This window comes from Euphorbia lathyris, chromosome 8 (genome assembly GCF_963576675.1).
Source record: "Euphorbia lathyris chromosome 8, ddEupLath1.1, whole genome shotgun sequence".
Taxonomy (NCBI): domain Eukaryota; kingdom Viridiplantae; phylum Streptophyta; class Magnoliopsida; order Malpighiales; family Euphorbiaceae; genus Euphorbia; species Euphorbia lathyris.
In genome coordinates, this window is record NC_088917.1 from 38,426,027 (window position 1) to 38,437,284 (window position 11,258).

Sequence of the window (11,258 nt, forward strand, 5' to 3'; positions counted from 1 at the left end):
TTGGATAAACTTAAAAATTTGCACATTAATTTGACGTTTATGGATGCGATTACGCAAATTCCTAACTATGGTAAGTTCTTAAAGAATTTAATTTCAAAGAAAATTAGTTGGGAAGGAATTTCATCAATTTCACTAACTGAGGACTGTAGTTCAATAGTGGCAAGCAATTTGCCTACTAAACTCAAGAGATCCTGGATGTTTTACCATTCCGTGTAAGTTGGGAGATATTGAATTCCCAAGTTGTCTTTGCGATTTAGGGTCAAGTATAAACTTAATGCCATTGTCTATTTTTAATAAGTTAGGTTTAGAAGAAGATATCAAACGTACCAATATGGTTTTGCAATTAACGGATCAAACCACTAAAAGACTGATGCGGACATCCTAACTAGGGTCGCCTCCCAAACACGCCCTGTCGGATCCTCCGACACCACGTACCACATAAGCAATGCAAGCGCCCATCAGGGCGGATCCTAGGGGTGTACAAGTGGAGCGGGTCTAGGCGTATACGAGGGGGGGGCGGATCTCTGATTATTAGAGAGGGTGTATCAACTATTATTCCTAGGCGGATCCCCAGGTTTACTTCCTCGCGAAGTAAATCACCAACCACCCTGACATTCCGTATCTGCGCCTCTGTACGGATTGTCTAGGTGTATCACCTATTTTACCCTTTTGTTTACCGCTTTGTTGCAACCCTAGTAGGGGTAGTCCTGGTCTTTATTATCATTAGGGGATGTATTTAAACCCTCACTTTTGTAAGGATTTTCAACTTTTATCAATAAAAAATCATTCTCTTTGAGAACCAAAGGTTTATACCTTGTTATATTGGGATTCACTCCTTCTAGTTTAGCTAGAGAAGAACCTCTTTGTTGGTTTACGATTAAAACCTTCATTTATCGCTTTCAATCTGTATCAATTGGTATCATAGCCGATCGTTTCCTGACCCGAAACTTCTTTTGGCAATGGTTCAACCCCGACAACCGCAAGATTCCATGGAAGCCAGCAACCAGAGATATGAGGAGCTGAGAGAGCACCTCGCAGAACAAATCCAAGCCAGCATCGAGCGGCAGAAGCAAACTGACCAACGGTTCCAGGAGTTATCCACTTCCCTGGAAAACTTCAAACTGGAGGTCCGTGCCTTGATTAGACCAGCCGCCGGAGAGTCAGACCAGAGGAAGGAAGGAGTCCTTGAACAACGGCCCCAAAGGCAACCCACACCACCCAGACTGCCATTGGCAAATGTCCAACTTCCACGAATGGGTCTTAGGGATCCTGAGGTAAGAAGACCCAACTTTGTTCTTGTTTATAATGCTGATAGTGATAGTGATGAATTTGAAGATATTGGGGATGATGGTGCCTTTCGGACTATGAGGGATGTTGGTCCGGTTGACAACAGACGTGTGGACATTGCTAGGACAAACCTAGATCTAGGAAACTTTGACAGAGATGATGCTTTTAGGCTAAAAATAGACTTACCCACTTTTGGAGGTGAGTTGGATATAGAGGGGTTCCTAGACTGGTTATCTGAAGTAGAGCGTTTCTTTGAGTATGTTGGGATTCCTGATGAAAGGAAAGTGAGGCTGGTGGCGTATCGCTTGAAGGGTGGCGCCTCAGTTTGGTGGGATCAGTTGAGAGAAGAAAGGAGAAGAGGGGACAGGGATCCGATTAGATCTTGGCTACGGATGAAGGCGATGTTGAGGGAACGGTTCCTACCGCCAGGCTATGAGCAATACATCTACAGTTCATACCGGGGATGCTCTCAAGGAAACCGGAGTGTCCATGAGTATACATCAGAGTTCTTGAGACTGTCGGCAAGGGCTAACTTATCAGAAACTGAGAGTCAAAAGACTTCTAGGTATCTAGAAGGATTAAGATACCATATCCAGGATCGTATTGGTACGCAGATGGTGGTTCGGGTACAAGACGCCGGAAACTTAGCTCTCAAGGCCGAATCCCAACTGAACGGGAGATCCCGGAGATCCGCCACTACCGAACATACGCCTGGGGGAAGAGATAACATGAAGCCTTATGATAAAGGCAAGCAGGTGGCGAGTGCCAGTGGGGCCAAGGTCAATAGTGTGGGAAGGGGATCTGTCGGAGATACTAGGCCGTACAAGGAAGAACCTATACCACCTAAGAGCAACAATCCGTAGACCAGGCCAGTGCCTTTTAAATGTTTTCGGTGCAATGAGCCAGGCCATAGGTCCAACGAATGTCCTAGGAGGAAGAGCGCCAACATGGTGGAGAGGTATGAAGATGACTATGACGAAGGGGATGAAGTGTTTTGTGAACCCTTAGGAGAAGATGATGATGAGGCGGATGAAGAGAGATACGCCATTCATGTGGTACGACATTTGTTAGTCTCCAGCCGGATAGAGGGAGATCAGAGGCATCGACTATTCAGGACCCGTTGTCTTGTGAAAGGTGAGCGATGCAATGTAATAATAGATAGTGGGAGCCAAGAGAACATTGTGAGCAGCAGCGCCGTTTGGAAATTCGGGTTGTTGGCGGAGGCGCATCCTGACCCCTATAGGGTGGGATGGATCAAGAACGTGGGTGAACTTAGAGTGAACCAGAGATGCAGGGTACCTATTGAGATTGGTGATTATAGAGATGAAGTCTGTTGTGATGTGGTCGATATGGACGCCTGCCACCTATTGTTGGGCCGACCCTAGCAGTTTGATAACGACGCCATCCACGCAGGAAGAGAGAATACTTACAGATTTGTGAAGAATGGGGTGAAGTTCGTACTTACGCCAATGATGAGAGAGCCACAGGCCGACGAGAAGTCTACATTCGTAGTCTGTCCCACACATAAATCATTTATCAACGAATGTGAAGAGACCCAAATGGTGTATGTGGTAATGGTTAAGGCGAATCACGAAGCCTTCCCAGTGAACGAACGAGAGATGCCGAATGAAGTGACCCGCTGATGGGTGTCGAATCCACCAAAGATAATTATAACTTCGCTTAGCCGAAAATAAATTGTAAAAGAGCAAGTAAAGGTCGTACCCAAAGGATTAATACTGATCTAATCACAAATATAACCAAGCAATTAACAAAAAGTAAATAGGGGGGATTGAAATTGTTGATTAATGAATAAATAAAAATTGCAGAGTCAAATTGAAATTGAATGTAAAATTATATGTTGGAATTTCAGCTAAGGGAGATTTCGCAGGCCAAACAATTATTTTCCATCGATCATTGACGGTGAGACATTATCTTAATTAACATGATCCGGATTGGTTATAGTCGTTCCTTATTCATTCCCGACCTAATCCTTCCTTAATTGTAAAGCAAATCCTAGAGCGCCTAAAGATAAGCTCCTATTCAATCAGACAGTTCTAGCTTAGCGTTTAGAATTTAATCCGTCGAAAGCATTAGGAATTAGAAGGACCCAATCTAAGTTAACCGAATTCTTAGCGATTCCGATTTAAACCAAATCACATGTTCATGCGCTTAATCGTTGTTAAGATATTCAGATGATTACAAATCCTATTTCCTAACGTTGTTCAATGAATGAAAAAGCAAAAGTCTAGCCAAACCTTCACCTGAACCTCCAATGATGGTCTGATTTTATAGATTAACAAACATGCAAACAGCTCATATAAATTCAGATTTCTAAATTAAAGAGTAACAATCTCACGATAGAAAATAATGCTCGCCTTTGATTAATCCCTTAACCGAATAAAGTGTTTAGCTACACATAGTCATGAATTCGACTATGATAACCATTAAAGATAAAAAATAAATAAAGCTAACTAAGAACCCAAAAAGAGAAAAAAAACCTAAAAAGAACTTATCCCCCAAGGTGTAAATTCTCATCTATTTATAGAGAAAACCCCCTCCTAAAAGTTGGGTAACAAAATAATATCTATCTAAATCATCAACCTCTTTTACAAATTTCAAATCCTTGATTTTCTGCCTTCTATTTCGAGTTGGAAAAGGTCCTGGTCAATTTGAACATCAGAAGATTCGGAGGTCCTTAGTCTTGGGCAAGACTAACTCCAATTTCGCTTCAGCTCCTTTAATTCAGCACCAAATTCCTTTCTGGTCCAAAGTTTCTCCAATTAAGCCCAATTCTGCTCCTTTTAATCATTTGAGTCCTGTGGAGGCAAATCAAACCAAAACAAGCAATAATACCCAAAATAACACCAAATTAATTAAATAACCTAGCACTAAAGTGGACATTTGAACGTTGAATTGGAGACTTATCAAATACCCCACACTTACCCAATGCTTGTCCCCAAGCATATCAGATCATGTCATCAGCTCTTTACTCTTATGATTTCGTGTTTACCAACCTTTCTCGACCCCCTCTTGTAATGTAAAGATTATCAGCCATCAATTCTCAAAGTCAAGATATTATTCATGTTTAAACACACAATGTAACTACTTGAAGAATCTCAGGAATTGAGCTTTTGACCATGTACATAAGGTATGAATTAAAATCAACAACACCCTCACGGAAGCCACTCATTGCACTCAAGTGTTTGGGCTATAATTAATTTCAAGAAATCACTCAAGTCGCAACCTAGAATGAAATTACCATAAGCTTGCCAATATATCATATCTCCACCACTTAGTATGAATTCAAGACACTAAATCAAAGGGATTAAAATAGGGTGTAATGTAGGCTAGGGTTAAGGTTTGGATAGGAATTGAGGAAGAAAGGGAAATCGAGAGTAATAAAAATGTACATTCACTCTGAAAATGGCCAAAATGGAAATCAAGACACAATTATTTACGAACGACTCACAATTCTTAAAATTCAGAATGAATGTTTAAGACAAACTTAAACCACTATATACATACTGAAATGAATAAGTTAACGAAACATTTTTTTTTCTTTTTGCTTCTATGTTTTTTTTTCTTCTTTTTTTTGTGCCTCTTATTTTTTCTTTCTTCTTTTTTTTCTTTGAGGCTTCTTTTTTTTTCTTTTTATTCTAATGATAATACTTCAAACTAGAATAAGAAATCTACCACTTTTCAAGCTAATGTCCATTTAGACACCTTTTGAATCACAACCACATATAAGGAAAAGGCCTATGCTAAATCCTCATACTTTGATGAGCTTGTGGTTAATTCGAATATGGAGATTGCTTAAAGCAACAGCTAAACACATAAATAAATGAAAGAATGTATATACTCTGATGGCTAGAACGTCCCTGGCCAAGGGACTCGAACAAAAGTGTGTCAAGAATGGGAAAAGGCTCAAATGTGGCTAACTAAGGGTTGGTACTGTTATTTTTGTTAGTCTTGAGCAAGACTAAGGGTTCGAATTTTATTTGAAATGGCTAAGAAAAGAAACCTACTGCCCTTATCATTTTTAATGTTTAAATACATCAGTGTGGTCTCGAAATACATAACATGGCAAGTTCTAGAATTCCAAACTAGAATTGGACAACACTAAAAAAGAATAGAACAAAGTGTAATGTTTTTGTTCTTGCATTTAGGCTCAAAAACTTTCCAAAAATTGGGGTAAATTGGTGTTGTTTCATTCAAAATGTCTGTCATGTAATGGAAAATTAATCAAGTGGTTCATATGCATGCTCAAGACAATTGTGCAATCCCGACCTTTTGAAATCGACAGCTTTATTCAAAACAAGACTTAGAGGTTTCAATACTAAGTTGGCAACCTATTTTCAACCGAGTGCAAAACTGAGAGCTAGCATTGTTATTTCTAGAGACAAAACAAAGGGTGAACACCCCACACTAGACTCGAGCATATTTTCTGGTTTTTTCACTTGAGGTGGACACCTCACACTAATTTAGCACATATTCCATAAAATTAAACTAAAATTGCAGCAGTAAAATAATGAAATTTCAGCAGCAGATAAATTTAATCCCAAATATACTAGCACAAAATTTCCAAAACAATGTGAAGCTAGGAGCCTTTCAACAAATTAACCATCACAATCAGCCAATTAATCATGAAATCACGAGGCAAACACTTCTATAGTAAAAACCCCTCCCCCACTTTCTCCTCGCACTGTATCAATGCGGAATTCACAAAAATTAGGGGCAAAAGGTAGCAAACATGAGAAAAATGAATAAACGGAGAAGAAAAGATTATGCTTACTGTCCTTTGTTTGGTGGTTCATGTGCTGGGTTTGTCTACACTGGAGTCGATGGTGGCTGATCTTCGGTGGTTGTGCGATTTGAAAGAGATGGGTTTGGTGTGGCTGCAGTTTGAAGAATACGATTGAAAGAGATGGAGATAGGGTTTTGATTTTGGAAATACAGTGGTGAGGGTAAAAAAAGGAATTAAGGGTAAAAAGAGAGGAATTAAAAACAAGGGTAAAAACAGAGGAATTAAAACCAAAAATTGTTTTTAACCATCTTTTTAACTTCTTTTCAGCATATTGGGCCCCTATTAATTCACTAACTCTTTTATTTCCCTCCCTTGGACCTACTTCTCCATTCTTTTCCTTTCCTTCACACCTGGAAACCAAAACCCAGAAATTTAAGCCATTTGGAGAAGATGATGTTAAAATTGGTTATTCCATATGAATTGAATAAATAAATAAATAAATAAAAACAAAGACTGAATATAAATGACAGATGCTGGTCCTGGGCAGGACCAACACTGCTAAATATAAATGACAGATGCTAGTCCTGGGCAGGACCAACACTGGGTTGCCTCCCATTAGCGCCGCTAGTTAACGTCTTTGGCTAGACGGAATCGAGCTTCAGGCTAGTCTCCAGGAACTTGTATCTTCATATTTCACCACTTTCAATCGGGATATTCTCATAAAATGGCATGAGACCATTTAATTTTTTCACTTTCCCGTTCTCTAAACGCTGAATTTCCACAGCTTCATTCCTTAATTCCTCAAGCTCTTGTACTTTCAGCTTCCTGAGTTTTCATGCTTCATCAATATTCATGTTACACTGCTCAAATGCCCATAAGGCTCTGTGTTCTGATTTTGGTTCCTGCAAAACGGAAGCTAAAAGATGTTGAGTTGTGTGTGAAATTGTTTTAGGATTAGAACGCTCAGGTTCTGATTTCAGAGCTGCCAACTGTTGCATTACTTCCTGCACATCTTCTCCAATCTCCACTTCTTTCTCCTCTATTTTGCTGCTCACATCAAAGCTTTCTTCTATTACTACTTGCATCCTGTCTTCCCTACATGCTTCAAAAACTTGATGAGTTATTGGTTCAATAGCATCTATGCCACAAACAGAAGACACTTCATTAGGAATTTTCATGGCCTTATAAACATTAAATTGAACAATTTTACCATCAAACTCCATAGTCATTGTTCCTTTGTGAACATCGATTTTTGTCCGAGCAGTTGTTAGGAATGGTCTACCTAACAGGATTTCCGATGAATCTGAAGAGTGATCTTCATCTTCCATGTCTACGACATAGAAATCAGCTGGGAAAATTAAACCATTAGCCTGCACAATAACATCTTCCAACAAACCTTCGGGATAAACTATAGATCGGTTAGCGAGTTGGATTACTACTCCTGTTTTTTGTAAAGGACCAGCATTTAAAGATGAATAAATTGATTTAGGCATGACATTAATTGACGCTCCTAGATCACACATTTCTCTCTTAATACTAGTATTCCCAATTTGACAAGAAATAGCAAACATACCTCTGTCCTTACATTTTTGGGGCATTTTCTTTTGGAGTACAGCAGACACATTCTCACTCATGGTGATCTTTTCATACCCAATTTTTTTAATCTTGTTAGCACACAATTCTTTAAGGAATTTAGCATATCGAGGGATTTGTCTAATAACATTAAGCAATGGAATATTCACCTCAACCTTACGAAATACCTCAAAGATGTCTTTCTCTTCTTTTTCCTTCTTTAATTTGGCTAAACGTTGAGGGAAAGGGACCTTAATTACAAAAGGCATATCTTGCTCTTCGGATGACTTACCAGTTGAACCTTCTGTAGCTAAACCTTCCGTTTCTTTTTCGAATGCCTCCTTTTTGCTTGCAGATTTCTCTGACACAGTCTGTTCTGATTCGGAAGAGGACTTAGTCTTGGGCAAGACTAAAGCTTTTCCGCTACAGAGTGAGATTGCACTCACATTCTGTCTCGGATTCGCCTCAGTTTGTGAAGGTAACTTCCTCTGGGACTGTATTGCACTTAGAGCGGTCGCTATCTGACTTATTTGCTTCTCTAAATTTTGGACATTTGCTTGAAAATTTACATTGATCTTGCTTTGTTCTTCTTGAAATTTCAACAAGTTAGAAACAACAGATTGGTCATTAGGATTTGGCAGCATACCTGAATTTGGATCTGTTTGAATAGGTCTATATTGTTGAGGTCTTTGTTGATTGTAACTGAGACATGGGTGATCACGCAATCCTGGATTATACGTGTTGGAGTATGGATCATATTTATGTGGAGGTTGCCCCTGATATCCGAGGACGACATTAATCTGTTCTGGTGTTCCTTCATGAAATGTGGGACATTTATCTGTAGCATGTCCAATAACCGAGCATATCCCGCATATTTTCACTTGAGCTATCTTCCCTACAACCAAATTTTGTACAAGAGATGTCAAAGTATTTAATTTTTCTTCAATGGAAGAAGTACCTACCTCATACGCTTTTCGTGGAGCATCTTGTTGTTTTCCAAATTGTTGGGAAGTTGCTGCCATGCTTTGGATCAATTCTTTAGCAGCAGATGGAGTTTTATCAATCAGGCTTCCCCCACTAGCTGCATCTACCATTTTTCTTTCCATTCCTAACATTCCCTCATAAAAATATTGAATAAGAGAATGTTCAGTTATCCCATGTTGGGGACAGCTTGCACATAGCCTTTTGAATCTCTCCCAATAATCATGGAGTGTCTCAATATCCTTTTGTCTTATTCCACTAATCTCCCTTCGAATCATTGCTGCTCGAGAAGCTGGAAAATACGTTTCTAGGAATGCTTGTGCCATACCCATCCATGTTGTGATGGATCCAGAGGGCAGATTGAGAAACCAGTCTTTAGCTGCATCCTGCAAAGAAAAGGGAAAAGCTCTTAATTTCACTTGTTCCTCGGTTATCCCTTGTTGACTCATACCTGAGCAGACCGCATGAAATTCTTTGAGATGATTATGTGGATTTTCGCTTTCCATTCCATGAAACTTAGGCAAATAATGAATCAGTCCCGATTTAAGTTCAAAAGCTGCATCTAAGACTGGGTAAGTGACGCATATGTTGGGGTTTGGTGTCCTATAGACAATTGTTCTAGGATACAAACTTAATGTAAATGAATTGTTCTTTATATCATTTGTTTTAATAAGATATATGTTTTATAACTATATAAAGGCAATCCCTTTTTAAGCACTAAATAAAGTCTAATAAAAGGAAATCCGTAAGTTTGTTTAAAGTGATTATAAAGTGTTCATACAAGCATGAAGTGAGACAAAACTTTATAATAAACTAATAAACTTAAAACCACCCCAAGTCAAGTGATATGTTTAGGATTGATATATCACTGTTGAGACTTGTATGTAACAATGTCTTCTGTCCGACAGAAAGCTGATCTCACAAGCTTCATATATATAGATATCTGGACAGTTACATAGATCCGATGAAACGTCGTTCATTAGGATTGGGGATCCGATTTGAGATAACAGGATGGGTAGATTCATCCGTGTCACCTGTTCATCTCATTGGTATTAATAGGTATAACTAATCCTCAGACTCAAAGGAATGTTAATTGGTCATCCTGAATTACTGAATGTGAGACTTTGATCCTGCGGTCCCACGATCCTTAACAGAGATGACTCTAGGGTGTGAACTGCAAAGGTTGGGTGTCACAAGAGGTAATGTCAGGGTAGTTATACATTGGATTGAGCATTTATCACTCCCGATTAATGGGAGATACATCCAAGGATCGCTTATGGAAGACTCGACTCTAAATCCTTGCAAGGTGATAGCTTAAGAGTAAGAAATACAGATTTCACTTAACCTATCTATTTGAGTTGACTCGGCCTATACAAGTAAAACGAACGTCTCGCTATATGTGACTTGACATCACCCATAGTCATAAGATTCAGTTCAAGGATGTAGTTGATAAAGGATCGAATTATACTGTAACTAATATGGAAGGGTTAACGACAGAATCAACCTGTCTTCTTAACGGACTCTGGGGGAATGATTACAGACTTGCCAATAACATACTCAGTACATCATTCCGTTATGCAAGGATTAAATATAATTCTTGAAGAAATTAATTTAATAGTTGCATACGGCCAGAAGTAGTAAGAACCTAATGGATCACACATAAGACTTGGAACCAAAAGAGAGATGGATGTCATTAATAGATGGAAGCCCAAATGAGCCCAGTAAGGCCCATTTAATTAGGGGAGGCCGAAATTTATATATAATAAGTTAGGAAATATTTTAATTCCATTAATCCTAATTTGATTAGGTTTGTGAATTAAATTAATTAAGAGATAATTGAGTTAGGAGTTTTAATTAGATTAATATACTCCTATTATTATCCAATTAGGTTATTTATTATTATCCTAGATATATTAGATATATTATAAGATAATAATTGGGAATCCTATTCCGAATTGAATTCCTATTAAGTAACCTATTCCTATCTAACTAGGGTTTAGATACAAGTTATTATATATACCCCCCTACTACATGAATTTCGAAAAAAAAGCCTAACCCCTCCCCTTATTGTGATTTTCGAAACATACAATTAGAGAGAGAAAGTGAATTCGCATCCCCTAGTTCGTGGACAAGAATTCATACGGCTTCCGTCGATTGATTAATTTCATTCATCTCCTTTTCTCTTTGATCTTGTGTTGGTTAATTAGAGGCAATCTATTTTGGTTGCATCTCATAAGGGTTGATTCTAACTTAACCTCACCGTGTTATACTTCGTGCTTGGGAACTCGGAGAAGAATTGTGGGCGCTTCTTTAACAACGGTAGATTGTTCTTCAAAAGGTATTCCTTCTTATCCCTTTTTATATGAAATAACGATTAACGGATCCTATGGTTAAAAGGAAGTAGGCTAAAATTTTTATATTTCCGCTGCTATACCTTAGCCTTAATTTCCTTCAGCATAAAGGCTGCTGATCAGCCTGAGGCGCATGAAGCTGTCTTAAGGTTCTGCCTGCCATCATTTCTGCTTCTGATGACTCGCTTTCCTCGCTAGAAATTTCCTCTTCTTCACTGGAACTGTTTCAGCACCTTGTAATTCCAGAACTAGTCATATATGGAATTAAATCAAGTTAAATTAATTCCCGGCAACGGCGCCAAAATTTGATGGGTGTCGAATCC